Below are 17,822 nucleotides of genomic sequence, written 5' to 3'. Positions count from 1 at the left end.
GGCAGAGAACTACTAAACTCAAGCTACTCCTCACTTACTTCTTCCCTTGTACTAGACTTAGGTTAGGTACACCGGGGTAAGCGTATTTTAGAAGCACCAGTTGAGTACTTTTAGTCATTATTTTATCACTGTATGTATTTTATACATTTTAGGCAACTTATGGCTTAGAAACCATATCATGCTTTTACAGTACTAGTTTATAATACTGTTAGTATTATATGCCTTGTACTTTATGACCAGTATTACTATTGTAGCAGTACATTTCTTATGCTTGAGAAAGAAGACAGTTCAATAAATACTTTTTATTGAAAATGCCCGTCTCTCTATTTTTCTCAGCACCTCTGGTGAAACGAAGCATGCACGATTGACTGAGTAAAATAGCTATCTATTGTTTACGTGACTCTAGAGATTGATTACTTATTCTTGGGAAATGAAGTTGTCATGTTTATGCGATTGTCAGAAATGAATCCCTTCTTGTTTATTCGAGAAAGTTTCTAGTGACCTCTGAGCTAGCTGGCACTCACAATTAAGTTTAATATATACGATAGAGACCTAGTCGACTTCATTCCTACGTCTAAACTATAGTATATGTTATTCCAATGCGCAGAGCCTATTGGGAATATAGGAACTACACTACATGGCACCCAACGTTTGGTAAGGCGATAATTTAACGCTAGATACTAGAGTAACTCAGTTGTGCTTTTCACACAGACCCCTTTTTCCCGTAAAATACTCCAATAGACGTCTGGAGTGGGAAAAAGGTTAATATCCGCCAAAACTGAGTAGGACGAAAATCCTATGTATTAGTTTTTGATTTATTCAACGTTGAAGGATACAGTGTTCCAAAATATTCTGCACCTAATCTTTGTTTCCTTGTAACTTGTTCTGCAAACTTTCATTAATCAATGTAGGTTAACGGTGACAACAACGCAACCGGTGGAGCTGCAGTAAATGCGAACCAACCGGGTTTAGACGTTACAGGGTTTAATGAAAACGACAAGGATGCTGTAATCATCCCGGCAAATATAAGGAAAACCATAACTATAAAACGTATTGAAAATGAAGTATCATCAAGAGGTGGTAAAGTTATATTTGTAATAGAGGCACATGAATATCGGCAGACAGAGGTATTCTATTCATGGATTACTTTTCCACAAGCAAATCCAGTAACACAGGAGTTCCACTACTACAAAGCAGAGAAACCTCCAGTGGAATACGTTCCTTTCGAGGACGTTGAAATTCCACTAACTTACCAAGAGCATCAGCTCTGGTTTAATGGCGCCCTACAACATCAAAATCACATCACCAGGCTCGGTCCACTAGGTAGACCAGGAGCTACATGGCCGGTACTAGCCAGCTATACACCACATCCTGACATAGAAAATATGCCAGGTAGAGAACTGTTGATACAGCTAAAACAATTAATTAAAATACATAGACAATTGGTTCAATACGTCATGCGGACTTTAACAGTCCAACCTGCTATAAGGATTCCACAGCACACCCCTCACCAGGGGAACACAAACAAAATTACACCACAGACTATACAATCAGTCGTTGGTAAATTACCTGCAAAGAGGGAACAAATTCCGTTCTGGTTAGCTCAAAACATCACTCAAATAGAGGCAGTATTCCCTGATAGTACACCTCATGAGAAACAAAGAATTCTGACAATCTGTTTACCAATGGGGATAGCTCCACATGTGGAGGACTATGACACTTGGGGTACAGTCTTTGCTTCAATCTACCCAAAAACACATGGTGTACCGTCCATGGCGGTAATACCAGATGTTCTGAGGCAGATTAAAAAAAGAATACGGTCCAGAACCGTCCTTTTTTTTTTTTTTTTGTCCTCCTCTCACCTTGGCACGTACAAATGAACACTCGCAACCCGCTATCCATCCTGGCCACCCCGGGTTGAAGTTCTTGCTGTACCCAGAGCCGACCCGGCTACCCCTTTATTCCGGGGCCAGGTGTAATCATTGGACAATTTCCGGGTTTCTTACCAGTCTCATTTCCTTGGCCCATTCCATCAAAGGTTGCCATACTGCGCTATTCCTATTGTGTGCTGTGCTGGTTTCTAAGCGTGCTATTCTTAGTACAGATTGAAGCCATTTTTCGTGTAGGGGGGACATCCTTACAGACTTTACAAATTTCCCTACATGCAATTAGAATAAGCGTGAAAAATAACGCCACCTGTGTATCCCTTAGCATATTTAAGAGATCAATGTCCAGACCAAAGAAGACCCTTGCAACATTAAAACTAAGTTTCATCTTGAAGATGCTCTCCAATGTCTTCTCAATGGTGGCCCAAAAAGAGCCAATCCTAGGACACTCATAAAAAACATGGATATCATCGGCCTCTGGCGTGTCACATCTGGGGCATACAGGGGGTGAGCTGACAAATTTTGTGATTTTTTTAGGAGTGTAATAAAGCCTGTTTATAACATAATAGTGATTCTTTTTAAGGGGAGCGGATTTAACAAATCTATATAAATATTGAAGGGAGAAATTATATAGACCGGCTGAGGGTGCCTCTAAGATAGAAAGTCTCTATACTTGATGTAATGGTGGAGCTCGAATTTCCTCTGCCTCAATCAGCTTCCGATACAAAAAACCCACTTCTTTCTTCCTCTGAGTTGGGGCCGACAGTGCAAACTCATGTCCCAGTTTCCACCAGTATTATTTTTCTCAGAGGAATACCACGAACAGAGTTGAATATATTTAAATTTTGAAAAGGAGTCCCCAATCCTAGACCGCAACACCTCCCAAGGGTGTACCCCCTATGATGATATTAGGTCTGACCAGATTGTTATTCCCGCTCTCTTGACTGATAGAGAGAGGCTATCCTGGAGACATTGCGGAGTACCCGGGGAGTCCCATATAGGAGCAAGATCTGAATAATATTTTATACCCCAATACCCCTTAACTCTGTTCCAAAGAATCAAGGCCGATTTCAATACCTTTAGGCGAACCTTCTTGTAAAATCTTGGCGCACCAAACTTATATAAAAAAACAGGGCCACCCCCTTCCTGATCTAACATTGTGTTCAAAATCTGCCCCCAATGAGAGTTGTCTGGACTACTTAGAAGTGTGCGGACGTTTTTTAGCTGGAAAGCAAAAGCATACCACGCAATGTCCGGGAGTGCCAACACCCCCTTTATCAGTCTTCTTTTCAGTTTTTTCCAGGACATCCGGGCATTCTTATTTGCCCAGATAAAGCTACCTATCTTCCCCTGGATCTTCCTTAAGATTTTATCCTGGAATGTTAAGGGGATCGCATTGAATAGATAGGTTATTTTGGGCAAAATGACCATTTTGACCAAATTAACGCGGCCATATATTGTTAATGAAAGGTTTTGCCAGAACCGTCCTTAAATCTAGGTATGAAATTACTGAAAATTTTTCAAACAGGTCTCGGCTATACTATTAGCTAATATTAAAGGTGAAGCAGCATCCGTGGCAATCCGCCAAAAGTTAAAAGAAACAGGTATAGCAGGTCAACCATTTGAGCTTGCTAGAATTATTGAAAAATCGTATGAAGAACTAGGTAGAGATAGTTTGGGTGGGAGACCGTTAAAACCCCAACTAACTGAAAATCCTGAAAAAGTTTTTATTAAAAATAATCTCACTACTTCTTAAAAGAAGTGGGAAAACACTAAACAGACTGTTCCTAAAGAGAAACGTTCTCAGTCCAGAGTAAGATCTCCCCAACGGGGAGGTAGGTCTCCCCAATGGGAGCCCTCTGAAAAAAGGTATAACCTTAGAAATAGGGATACTTTAAGAAAACCAGATAGATATCAAGATAATGATACACGTCCCTCTCAATATTTTCAGACTTCGTCGCAGAAATCGGAAAGAAGAGGACGGTCAGAACACAAGGAAAAACGCGTCAAGTCCAAAGACAAAAAACACGTTCAACAAAGTAAAAAAGTTAATTTTCCAAAAAGAAGGTAGCAAGCAAGATCAGACATGCCGAGGATCTTGAGGACACAACTCAAGAACGGGGAGTGGGCTCAGACAATGCTAGACAGCACAGCAGAAGTCACCATAGTTCGCAAGATCCTAATGGATCATCTGGAGACAGTGGACTTGAATGAATGCATTTAAGTTGAAACTGCCGACACCAGAGTTAGTGTACCCCACAAGTTATATGAAGTAACACTCCGGATGGAGGGGGACAAAACTAGAAAAATAAGGAGAAGCTCTCTAAGGGCTATGATATTCTTCTAGCTGAACGAGACTGGCCGCCTGAATGTGTCAGGGAGTGCCCACATGGTGAAGTGATAACTATGCCAGCCTTCTCAAATCACATTCCAATTCATATAAAAAATACACGTATGCCAGAATATGGGCTGTGGCCCAGGCTCCAGCATTATATAAAAATCATGTGGGATGGGATGAGGACTCTCCTCACCATAAAATTTAGTAAAAAAATCAACCTACTGCACAGAGGCAGTATCCAGTTAAGCAAGAAGCTAAAAAACAAGTCAGGGAGATTTTAAATCAACTTGAATACCAAGGGGTGATTGAAACATGCACCTCGTCAATGAACAATCCTTTGTTTCCTGTCTCCAAACCAGACAATTCATATCGTCAAGTATTGGATTACAGACGCTTAAACTCTTGTGGCAAAACTTTTGCAGTACAAAATGCACATAGTGCAGCACTAATGAATAACATAGTGCATGCAAAATATAAAACCACATTAGATATTTTTAATGGGTTTTCCTGTCAAAACATTGCACCTGAAAGCAGGCATTTGACCCCTTTCTCAATTATGGGGACACAGCGACAATTTTGCCGTCTCCCCCAGGAATTCAAGAATAGTCCAGGGTTATTTTCAGCTAGGGTAACAGAGTTACTACAAACGTACGATGATGAGGCATTATCTTATGTCGATGACATCTATTTTACAGACAACGATTTGGACGTACACTTGAAAAGAGTGAACACCATAATACTTGGGTTCGCATCTGAAGGGTATAAATTAAATTTTAAGAAATCACGAATTGCCCAACTCAACGTGCTATTTCTAGGCTACGAGTTATCAAGTGCAGGCAAAAGCCTGGCAGCTAATTTTCTAGAAAAATGTGCGCTGCTCCAACCTCCAAAGACACTGAAAAACTTACAGTCAATTCTAGGTTTCCTGAATTTTGGAAGGACTTATGTTCTGAATTACGCAGAAAGGGTAAAACTTCTCTACAAATTAATCAAACCTGATTTCAAACCAACTAATTGGACTCAAACACACACAGAAATTCTGCATTCTGTCCAAACAGACATGTCAGCAAAAACACAATTACAGACACGCGAAAACGTGCGCAACCTTGTGATCCGAATCATCCCAGGGAGATGCCGATTCACGTACCTGACCTTTAATGAAGGAGAAACGGTACCAATAGCTTACAAATCACACTTGTACACACGAGCAGAAATAAAATTCACTTCTACAGAAATAATTCTGACAGCGGTTCAAACTTCAATAACTAAAGAGAGAGCCCTCGCACAGGGAAAACGCATAATGATTGTTACACCTGTGCATGCCTTAGAAGCAGTAACAAAAGCAAGCATTCCCAATGCAAAAGCTTTCATCCAAGATGGATACAATGGGTTAACTCTCTTGCTGCAACAGACGTTGAATACGTGTATGACCCATACTTAAAAACACAAGAATCTCTCCAATACGAACATGAATGTCCTCTGCCGACCGAGATTCTGCCTCTAGAACATTACGGCTGTATAATATATACAGACGGATCTGCACACCCCGCAATTGGGGGTAAACAAGCCTATAGTGCTGCGTGCGCGATTGTTAAAGGTCGCTGGTGCGAAGGCAAATTTAGACCTATGGTCAAAAAAACTCAATCACTCGGAGACTGTACAGGTCAGCGAGTTGAACTACAGGCTTTCAAGATGGTGCTTGAAAATACCGATCGTGAATTCCCCACACTCTTACTGTGCGGCTCGTATTTCTGCGTTGAATCTTACAATGAAAATTTGCAGAACTGGTTTAAAAACGGGTTCAAAAATTCAAAAGGTGTCACAATTAAGTATAAAATGCTTTGGGAAGAAGTAGTTCTTTTGCAGAAAGAACTACAAAAGACTCACGTGATTCATACACTGAGTCATCAGCGTGATGGCGTTCACATTGCAGGGAATTCATTGGCTGATGAAGCCACGAAGGCAGCAGTGCAAACGGCTTCCGTAGCTACAATCGCTTGCTCGAAAAGAGAAATAGATGGTGAAACGTTACTAGCAGTAAAAGCCTCTATGGAAGGCAATCATGCAGCAGGACCTCTAAACTATCCACTCGGTAATACATACATAATTGATGAACACTCCGTTCCTTTTCCTCGAATCCCTGGAGTGGGGGACAGAGTAATCCCAAACAGGAACCAGAGAGCTGCTTTGGTACATAAAGCACATATTGGAGAGGGTCTGAGACATCACAGGATCTTAGAATCTCTAATAGAATTCGAAAAGATGAACTGGTGGCCAGGAATGAGCATCCAAGTTTATGAATTTGGAATAAACTGTGATACCTGTTACAGATATCATAGCTTTGACAACCACAAGATACCTGACTACAGTGTAGCCAGCCCAGTACAGATACCTTTGTTAGACAGCATTAGACTATCTACACGCAGACATCACCATGGACAGATGCGAACCCACAACTACTAGGACAAGATTTATTTGGATGTGGCCCCAGCGCTCGGCTGACGCCAGAACGGTTATAAAGGATCTGCAAGTCTTTATTGGCACATACGCAATCGGCACGCTACATTCTGACCAGGGTCCTGCGTTTAGCTCTCAAGCTTACAAAGAGGCCATGGCTAGCTTGGGCATTGCATTGCGGTATTCTAGTACCTTCCATTCTGAGGGTAATGCGGTAGTGGAAAGAAAAAACCGTGACATAAAGCAATACATAACAGCTAAGGTATTAGGTTCGGGTGATGGATGGGTCAAACATCTAATAAGTGTCCAACGTAGTCTTAACAATCTGCCAAGAAATTCTCAGGGTGGAATCACTCCATATGAATTACTGTTTGGTACTAGAATGATAATCGAAGACCTCGATTGTCAAACTTCAGTGGTGGAACAAAAACCCTTTGATGTCAAAGATCGCTTGGCTGTTTTACAGGACTTAAATGAACCAAGAAGAAGTCTGAGTAACACAACACAGAAGCCAACGACCACTGAAGAAAAACCACCTGTCCCAGCAAGACCTGCCTGGATTCCAAAGATTGGGGATCTAGTCAGGGAAAATATAGCGGTAAAGAAGGAATTTGGGCCTTCTTACAGAAAAGCAGTACCTGTTTGGCAATCCAAGGAACAAGATCAGTAGTACTACCGCCCCTTGTTGGTAAAAAGAAGAACCAAGTCGTGTCCATCGACCTGGTCAAACCACAACATGTGGCCAATAATAAGTAGTAGGCCCAGTGGACTCCCAAGATGTAGCAGAAGACCAAATCTTGCTACAATCTAAGAGGTTGAAACTGAAAGACTTATCACCTTTGATAAACCTGCAGTAAGAAAAGAAGGACTGTGTAACAAAGCCATGGAACTCGTGCCTCTTGAGACCCAAATAACAGTTTGTCAAGAAACACCTGTCTACAATGATGTAGCCTCTGACTATACCAATATGACAAAGGAAGAAGGAACCCCAAAGATTAATAACAATCCTGATGCAATTCCAACAATTAACAGAACTGCCTCTGGCTATTTCATCAACGTTGATACATTTTCTGAGGATCCAAGTGAACCTGAAGAAACGCCAGTAAATAAAACTTTCAAAGAAAAAAATAACAGAACTCTTTCATCAACTTATCTGGTTTCATCATGGATTGAATTTTGGATTGTGTTAGGTGTACTTTTCCTCCTGCTCTGGCTCATTCTGGTTTTAAGCTTGGGATAAATGATAGATGGAAAATACAGTACAATGGACACAGCAAGTCAGAAAATCAACTTGGTCCTAAAACCTCACAAATCATCCCAATGTGAAAAAAGAGACCTGTCATCAGTAAACATCACAGCCGTTCCTATACCTGGTGGTATAGCATGGGATAGAACTGATTATGACATCTATGGCCCGGTGGAAATGCTGAAGATTCCACACCAGTTCAAGGTTTCTTTAAGTGACTTTGTATCACCCAGCACATTTTCTGAGGATTGGGACTTTGAGACTATTAATAATATGATGTCAGATTTAGAAATGTCTTCAAAATTTACAGAACATGACTATTTAGAAGGGTCTTCAGATTATGAACAAATATATTGTTTTAATCATTATGGTCACCATTATTTGCATAAATCTGAAAGCCCTAGGAATGTTTTTACATATAATCAATGGGTGATTTCTCGGCTCGATTATGCCAGCTCCCTCTTAGTGGGGCTAAATCAGGCCGAAATCACCCGCCTGCAGCGTGTACAGAATGCAGCGGCCAGAGCTGTTATCGGTTTACCTAGATTCTGTCCCATTTCCAACACTCTGCGCGCCCTGCATTGGCTACCGATTGCGCGAAGGATCCAGTTCAAGGTTCTTTGTGTAGCCTATAAGATTCTTAAGGGCTCCCCGGCCTTGATTCTTTCTAACCTCCTGTCCCGTTATGTTCCGGTCCGCGCCTTAAGATCCTCGGACCTAGAACTTGCGGTGGTTCCCCGTTTTAAGCGATGCCGGGCTGGCGGCCACTCTTTTCAAGTACGCGCTGCGGTTCTGTGGAACTCCCTTCCCCTTGAAATCCGTGCCCTCAGGGACTTGCTCTCCTTTCGTCGAGCTGTTAAAACTTTTTTGTTTCCTTAGATCCTTCCTTTCACTTTGTTTCTGTTGTGTTGTGTTGTTACCTTGTCGGGCGCCAGGACGCTCCTTTGCTGGAGTATCTGTGCGCATAATAAATGATACTAACATAACATAACATAACATTGTCCAACGCCTCCAAAAGGCAGCTCAAAAACATTTTATGAAAGGTTTCCGTACTTCTCAGGGTTTAATGTTACAAATCCAGAAGCGTTTTATTTAAAAAATGTAAATAAGACAGGAATGAAAACAATGTTGACCAATACTAAAGAAATTTATTCTGCAAACTTTTATGCTCAGCTGTCTACATTAGGTTTCGACTTTTGGAAAGACAACATTGAGACAAAAACTGTCTGGGGCACGAAAGACTGGCAGGTGCAAGGTTTAAAAGCCTTATTGCCTGCATTATGCCTGCATTATACCAGAACAAATAATGTTTTTAAATGACACTGTTCAACATACTTCTTGTCTTGGCCTGGCTAAGATAAAAGATTTAAATAAACCGTCTATACCTAAACCCACATCTGAGAGTAATGATAACACAGAAAAGGAGGTAGACGTACCATATATTTTAAAACACAACAGAACAAATCCTGATTGGAAAAAATGGTTAATCTGGCCCACAGACACTAATAACTGTCATGATAGATTCCTGAACAAAACACAGGGGTTAAAATGAACAGGCCAGATCAAAGATATTCCCAGAGACAACATCCAGGGAAAGTAACAACATACAATGTAGGAAAACTATGCCTTGAGTGGCTACAGACATCCACACTTCCAGAAATCAAACAACACTTATCCTTACTTAAAGAAGTCAATGATTTGCGAGATTTCTTAATGGGGCCTCGCAAACCACGTCAAAAACATTTCATATACGCTGGTATATACGCTGCATACATCGAAGCTTAGAAAATAATGCAAATGGAAACTGCAGAAAAATATGAGAAATTGATTGTATTAATTTAGAGAAAGCTCTCTCTGTAGTGGACAATGGGTTAATGACTCTGTCCTCCAGAATATATTCTTTGGACAGCAGTGTATCATCTGCAACTGACATAATAGAGCAGGACTTGCTAAAGTTACATCATGGCCAGTCTCAATTACGTTCTATAATGCAGTTAGGCTGGACGTTACAAAATCTGCGTTCAGGCTACGTGCCATGGCGTCTAATCAACACAACGCCATTGTTTGCTGTATTTAACCTTACAGATAAACAAATCTCTTTGGCACAAAGAGGAGCAGACTATACGGTGCTGAGCATTGAAAAACGGGAAAGATTACCATTGACAGTTTCTGAGAAGCCTGTCATTGAATGGATAATTCATGGCACCATCATGATACCAGTGACGATTTTCCAATTTCAGTGTTGTCTACAGCATATACCAGCGGGCCTGTATGAAAGGTTGGGTAAAGAATACATTAAGTCGACCTGGACTTTACCTTACACACACAAATGTTGGAATAAGGGAAAAGAGGTATTCTTTAGTGGTAAAAATTGTAAGAACTCACTAAGTAGTACACTTTTGTGGCAAGGTATTAATTTACATGAAGCCTGCGATAGTTCTGCAAATAACCTCTCTTGCCACCTGCACGGGACACCCTCCACAGTGATAGAACCCATTTTCAGGCAGCTATACAATGGAAGCTACGTTATGCTCAATGACCACAGCTGCTGTGGCATGTTGCCAGGAAAACCTTATCTCGTTAGTGTGTCATCCAGGGTCACTTGTTGTATGCAAGTATTGTATCCAAAGAGCAAGACAGACAGTGGGACGGCATTATGGCCTTCATTGAATATCTCTTCTATACGAATTGACACTTTAAGCAGACTAAAAGCCATTCTTTTGCAAAGGACTGTGCCACTGACCTCGTCTAGAGAAACGTTTGATCTGCAAGTAGCAAGGACGTCTGCAGAGATACATGCCTTACAATCAACAAACTGCCCAATACATTTCGCAGAAATGTTAAGTCAAATCTTAAACATGTCTGATACCAGTGGCATCGCACATGTATTTAAGACGATTTTTTCGGGACTGTTAACACCGTTTGAAACAGTCCTCTGCATTTTTTCAAATTTCGTGCACTCTGTGTTTGGCGGCCTGCCTCTGATTTTGAGACTTGTAGCAGGAATTCTATTTTTATTCCTTCTGCTCCGATATGGCAAGTCCAGTCACCGGCGATACCCAGACTACCATGGAAGGGACCCTCCTTGCCATGAGGTATCGTGAGAGAATTACACAGATTCTTGGCTTGGCTCGTTTAAGAGATCTGAACACAACCTGGTTTGTTTCGTTCAGACCAATCTGGCAAGATTGCATCTTACCTGTTCTACAATGCCTGCTTTGCGGAGAAGAATGCGTGTTGGACATTTGTCTTACACTTCCATCAGTCCTGCCATCAGATGTCGATGCCTTGCTAGGTCCGGTAACGGCTCATGCATCGTGTTGTCCCCAACGGCTACCAATCCTGATGACAGCATTCATTGAGGTCTTACCAGTACGTCTAACTGAGGGTGAGATACGAGGAACAACAGGCACCCAGGTACCATCTGATATGAACACTGCTAATGCGGCACCTGGCGCTGACGGCAATGCTTTTCATCTGTGCACATTTGATCTGCTTGATCAAATAGTTCCACTTTCACCTACTGTGGTAGACGATTTCTTTGCCAGCCTAGACGATCTGATGTTTTCTACTGACACTGAGAATAACTTTTGATTCATGCACACAGCGTTCCATGAACTCTGAAATTCGGCGTTCACTTTTTCAAAACAAAGACTTCTAACTTTGGAACTCTATTTTTTCACAACCAATTGCATTTTTCTCTCCAAAACATTATACTTTTTGGCACAGACTAATCTTCTTACAGTAGAACTATTCTTAGAGAACAAGAAATTATTTTTGAACACTTCCCAGAGAAAATATTTGGCCTTGTCCTCAATACTATAATTATTGATATGCTATATTATGTTATGAAATGGTCTCGACCCTTTTTTCTGTATTTAAGAGCCAATTTCATAAATGTAATGACATGATTCATTCAACTTGCATTTCAGATACTATACTTTATGCTTAAAATGACATCACTTCCTTAAATGCGTACTTTAGAAATGCTCATTTTCTCGTGTGCAACCATTTCAAGTGCATTTCAATGTATTTTGGGGTGGGATTGTAAACACTAGCTTTAGATATGTTCAGTGCTTATATGTTTAGCTTTATTGAACTTAAGATCATGGAATGGGTGTTGTAAACGAATCTAGGACCCTAGTGTAAATTTCCCCGATTCATGCCCTTATATAGGTATACAATATCCAATCCTTATATAGGCATAGAAATCAGTACCATATTTGGTCTGAGCCTTACAGCCCAAATACGGCATGGCTACTTCCACTAGGTTCCGAGAATCAACAACGATTACTTGGAAAGACCCGCCTTCAGAAGCTAGGGTCTTCCCCCTGCTTGAATATTGATTTATCCAAGAACTCCTGGAGTTTTCAAAGAATTGAGTCTTTGAGTGACATTATTAAGTCCAATCATACGTCAAACTTGGCACCTTTAAGGTGTAAATATGCCTACATTTGCCCAGACAAACAGACGGTGGTTTGGAGCAGATCAATTAACTACTTGCCCGACGCCCTGCAGCAGCAAGTGCCGAAGGAAGCCGACCCTCCAGCTGACGCACTGAGAGACTCTGTCTTTTCTCCTGCAGAGAAATCCAGCTCCAGTGTTTCCGGCTTACCCTTGCGGGTATCTGGGAAATAGAGTCCTGAGAGAGAAATACAAGACCTCGTTCATTCTAAAACCAAGGTACAGAGCTGATTAGACCCTTAGAGATATCTTAGAATAGATTCTTGGCAGAGAACTACTAAACTCAAGCTACTCCTCACTTCTTCCCTTGTACTAGACTTAGGTTAGGTACACCAGGGTAGGCGTATTTTAGATGCACCAGTTGAGTACGTTTAGTCATTATTTTATCACTGTATGTATTTTATACATTTTAGGCAACTTATGGCTTAGAAACCATATCATGCTTTTACAGAACTACTTTATAATACTGTTCGTATTATATGCCTTGTACTTTATAACCAGTATTACTATTATAGCAGTACATTTCTTATGCTTAAGAAAGAAGACTGTTCAATAAATACTTTTTATTGAAAATGCCCGTCTCTCTATTTTTCTCAACACCTCTGGTGAAACAAAGCATGCACGATTGACTGAGTAAAATAGCTATCTATTGTTTCCGCGACTCTAGAGATTGATTTCTTATTCTTGGGAAACAAAGTTGTCATGTTTAAGCGGTTGTCAGAAACTAATCCCTTCTTGTTTATTCGAGAAAGTTTCTAGTGACCTCTGAGCTAGCTGGCACTCACAATTAAGTTTAATATATACGATAGAGACCTAATGGACTTCAGTCCTACGTCTAAACTATAGTATATGTTATTCCAATGCGCAGAGCCGATTGGGAATATAGGAACTACACTACACATCTTCTTAATTATAATTGTGCAACATCAGCCAATTTGCTACTTTCCAGATTTCCTAAGGTTGCTGTCACATTTGTTTGGAGGGGGTGAGGGGGGATGGAGGACAAGGGGCTGGTAGCGGGGGGTGTCAGAGCAATGTTGGGTTCCACACGGGGAGCTGCTGCTCACATGCACCTCCCGTGTGGAAAAGCATTCAGCTTTAGATTTTGGAAGCAAGAGCAGGTTACCCAGCTCTTGCTTCCAAAATCCAAAGCAATTTTGCTATGACAGGGCAGAAGCTGTGCGGCTCCCGCCCTGTCATAGCAAGCAGCAGTGTCATCCCTGGACACTGCATGAACCGGCCCTGGCGGGTGGCGGTCCCTAGGGCCATCACTGGCTCTAGGAGGGTGGCCTAGCGGCCCCCCTCCCAACATGAGTGAAGCCCCAGGGACGTGGTGGTCCCCAGGGCTGCGTGGGCCCCCGCCGAGGCCACCTGCTATTATTTTTTTTAAATGCCCCCGGGACCTAGTCCAGCCGGGGGCCTCATTACAATAAAACGCGAAAACCCGCGCTTCATAGCTTTTTAACAATTTCGGCGGAATTCGTGATCCCAGCACGTATTGCACCAATTTGTTTTTAAAAAAAATGTTAATGCTTTTTTTGGCCCTAAGGGTCTTTCTAGGACCCACTGAGCAGGCCTAAGGGGTCAGGCGGTTTCTACCCTGCCCTCTTCTCTTGTTTTATATATTGTTTCTCTGTTTTCTGGTGACTCACTTCTACCGAGTCACAAGATGGCTGCCAACACTTCCTGGTTTGGAGTGTTGATAGTCAATTAGAATGAAGCTTGTGGTCGTAGCAGCCAGTTAGAATGACGCTTGTATTCGGGAAGGGTCACGACTCCACCGCTGCCCTAGTTATCAAAACTTTTTTTTTTTCTCAGCAACTGCTGAACGGATTTACACCATTTAAAAAAAGGTCGCTTTCTGTACCAAGCACTACCTTTATGTCAAATTTGGGGTATTACCATTCAGTAGTTTCGGCTGTAGCCTTGCACAAAGTTTCCTATGGGAATGGGAAATTCATTTTTTAACTCTTATTGTTTGAATTTCTCTAAAACTACTGAACGGATTTACAGCATTTAAAGAAAAAGGTGGCTTTCTGAACCAAGCTCTACCTTTTTGCCAAATTTTGGTTAATTTCGTTCAGCAGTTCGGGCTGTAGCCAGTCTCAAAAATTCCTATGGAAATTAACATGGGGAAAACGCATTTTTGGACCCTTTTTTATCAGCCCCTGCTTGACCAATCACCCCCAACCTTTAAGGATGGGAGCTGACCTGGATAGACTTTTTTTCTGGAGAATTTCGTGAAGATTTGTCAAACGACGCAAAAGTTATTAGCAAATCAAAAATTGTTTTTCCTATGGAAACTAGGTTCTAACTATAACTACCTACTGGCGACCGCCAGTAGGTAAAATATATGTATATAGGTGACTTTATTGGCTTTCTCCCTTTTACACTTCATAGCAGATAAAAAGATCCAGTCGACCGGAGATCCTTACAAATGGTAAGATCTGATAAAATAGAGATAAGGATCGGGCGCAATCAGTTGGTAGCAGAGTAGGATGGTTATCTCTAGAGTGAAGGGAAGCTATGGTCCTATAGCTTTGGATCTTCCACAGAAGGGCAAGTTGTGTCTGAGTGACTAACGCAGGTCGTAGGTCATTTTGCATGTATAATCGAGTATTTTGGATCATGTCAATGATTATGTGACCGTCCGGTCTTTCGTGCACAGATGGTCGAGTGCAATTGTCTGGTCGTTTCATGGACAGACAGTTGCCAGATTTTGGTAGACAATTAAATGAGACTGTCCGGTCCTTTGGTGGACAGACAGTCAGAAAAGTGACTATTTGTCCTTTTGTGGACAAACAGGTATTTCAGAGTATGAAAGAGATGTGTGAGAGAGAAATTGTAAAGGAGGGGAACCGCTGCAACTGGAGGAAGTTTGACGTCAGAGGGTGCCGCACTGCGATAGGTCGGTTGGTGTGAAGCCTCACTGGCATTGGGTGAATTTTCATCAGGAAGTAAAGTGCACCGCGAAAGGAGGAAGAGTTGATTTCACCATGAATTGTTTCAAAGTTTTACGAGATATGTGTAGAGGAGATAGAAGAGTGGTTACTCGAAGATGAGAAGAAGCTCCGCCTGAGGATACCCCATCTCATTACATGGATACGAATGTGGGATTGCATACTATACTGTGGCTCGAAAATTGGCATAAAATGACTCCAGTGAGAACAGAGACACAGAGAATTACAGGTGTTATGAGATTACCGGATGCTCTTACAGTGCCAGTTATCATTGGCCCTATAGTGTCAGTGTATGATCCAGACAGGGTGAAGAATGGGAATGTAGCACAGTCAATAGCAGGAGAAGGAAATGATTCAAGATGTTGTGGCATAGTAAGTGGGATAGCTCACCTACCAAAGCCCATCGAATCGAGTACCCCATTGCCAGACACTGAAGGCTCCTCAAGGGGACAGGTCGATGGAAGGGTAGTGAGACCAAGGTCTCTTGTTGACTCCACGTCAGATCTAAGGATGTGAGAACCACTCGCAAGGAATCAGAATGATAGAATGACAGGAGGATGGAGACGGAGAGTGACGGTGCGGTAGAAGTAGCAGTTCGTGAAGGAGTGAGTATGAACAGGAGAGAGCGTCTGTTAGATTGTGGAATTATTTTGGTAGAGTGATGTCTTGCAGAGTAGGAGTTGAGAAGCATTTGAGAGTAAGGAGAGTTGAGAGTGCTGGAGCGGTGATTAGAGACATTTTTAGAGCGGTAATACCAGGATTGGGAGTGATTTTGAACGATGTGAAGTTAAGAAAGTTGGTGACTGTTGTGGATCGATTGTCGACAAATACAGCCAAGTCTTTGATACTTGTGGATGGGGATTTTTGTCGATAAGGACGATGGTGATGCATAACCGTCTTGCTTTAGACGTTCTGTTAGAAAAAGAGGGCGGAGTCTGTGAAATGTTGACGGTTCAAGAGTCCAGATAACAGTAAGGATCTGGAGAAATATATAGATAATATCTCTGTGATTCATCATGAGATTGGGGATTTGACAGAGGAAGGTGTTTGGGAGAAAGTTGGAAATGGGTTTGGAAAGGTGGGAAGTTGGTTTGCAAGTTTGGGAAAAGGTATCATTGGGTATATTCTGAAGCCTATCATTATCATTGTGGTTTGTGTAGTTTGTTTGTGGGGATTTGCGAGAGCTTATCAGTGGTACAGAGCGAATCAAGTTGAGAGATCTCTTATTGCGCAAGAGATGCAAATGGCTAGACTGAAGGTTTAGTCTGTTGGACAAGTGCCTTTCGTGATTTACACTGCATTCTGAGGTAACAGGGTTTATCTCAATTATTTTGAACGTAGGTAGAGTGTGGTATCTACATTGTATGTAACTTTATTCAGCGACCATTTTAGTCACAATTATAACTTGTGGCTTTAAGCACTCGTGAATTTTGACGTAACTCCGCCCAACATACACATGATTATATGCATCACATACCGCCGACACAAGCAATGGCGGAATGCTCCAGAACGGTTTAGCGAATCATTCGAGTTCCGATTAATGGTAAGCGGCGCTTTCAAATATGTAGCTTAAACCGTGATATAGCCGATTTTTAACATCCGCAAGCAGATAAACTCATTGTTTTAACATATGTAAACTCGAAGCGCTGAAATTAACTGTATAGATAACGATAGACACTACACGGGGACTTATTTGCCCTTTCACTGCGTTTTATTTAAAATACGCTATAGAACAAAACCGGTAATGTCATGGCGAACAATTCCAATGAGTATCACGTAGTTGCATTATTGTAGAGCGCGACGTAAAGTCTCGTGTATAAAGGGGTTTAGTATTCAAATGAAATTGATGTCCACGACCTGTCATTTGAAATTTAGCACAGTTTTTAACTTTAGGGCATATAAACATTCGAATGGTGATTCATGTAACATAAGCGATGCATATCGTTTTTTTCACGTACAACACAGGGTACTAATTACTTGGTAGAAGTTTAAAGTGATGCTGCATTAATGAATTTACTATGAATGCTATACTATGCTGCCATATTCTATCATGCATTATTGAAAGTAGTGTTTCGCGCGTTAGCTTTTCTTAATCATTTAAGTTTTGTTTCTAACGATGAAGGATACACCACTAGGGAGTGATATGTTTAATAGTGACATATATTATTTCTTGACAGATTACCCCTGATGAAGGCAAATTGCCGAAATGCATTGGGATTGAGTTAATGGATGTATATGAATGAGAACCCTATTTGGATCCTATATTTTGGATGAATAATGAGTTGATGATTAAAATCAAAGAATTTCAATAAAATGCATTATTGAAGAAATTGGATTATAAACTTTATTTCACACAAATGTTGGCAGTGTGAGAGCTGCACATTGAGCCTGTGCCCAGGGGACACCCACACAACCCAGTGTTGGTGCATCTAGCAGTAGACTGCAGAACAGTCATCATGAGAGTATCAAGG

At 41.4% G+C, this 17,822-nt stretch overlaps 1 protein-coding gene across 1 annotated transcript in view; it reads left to right on the top strand.

Annotated features, from left to right (window-relative positions):
- Positions 1 to 17,822, top strand: part of LOC147698824 (uncharacterized) — a 67,091-nt gene that overhangs the window by 36,288 nt on the left and 12,981 nt on the right. The gene's annotated exons all lie outside the window — the stretch shown is intronic.

The sequence above is a fragment of the Lissotriton vulgaris genome, chromosome 8, assembly GCF_964263255.1.
Source record: "Lissotriton vulgaris chromosome 8, aLisVul1.2, whole genome shotgun sequence".
Lineage (NCBI taxonomy): Eukaryota > Metazoa > Chordata > Amphibia > Caudata > Salamandridae > Lissotriton > Lissotriton vulgaris.
This window is presented reverse-complemented; position numbering and strand designations above follow the sequence as displayed.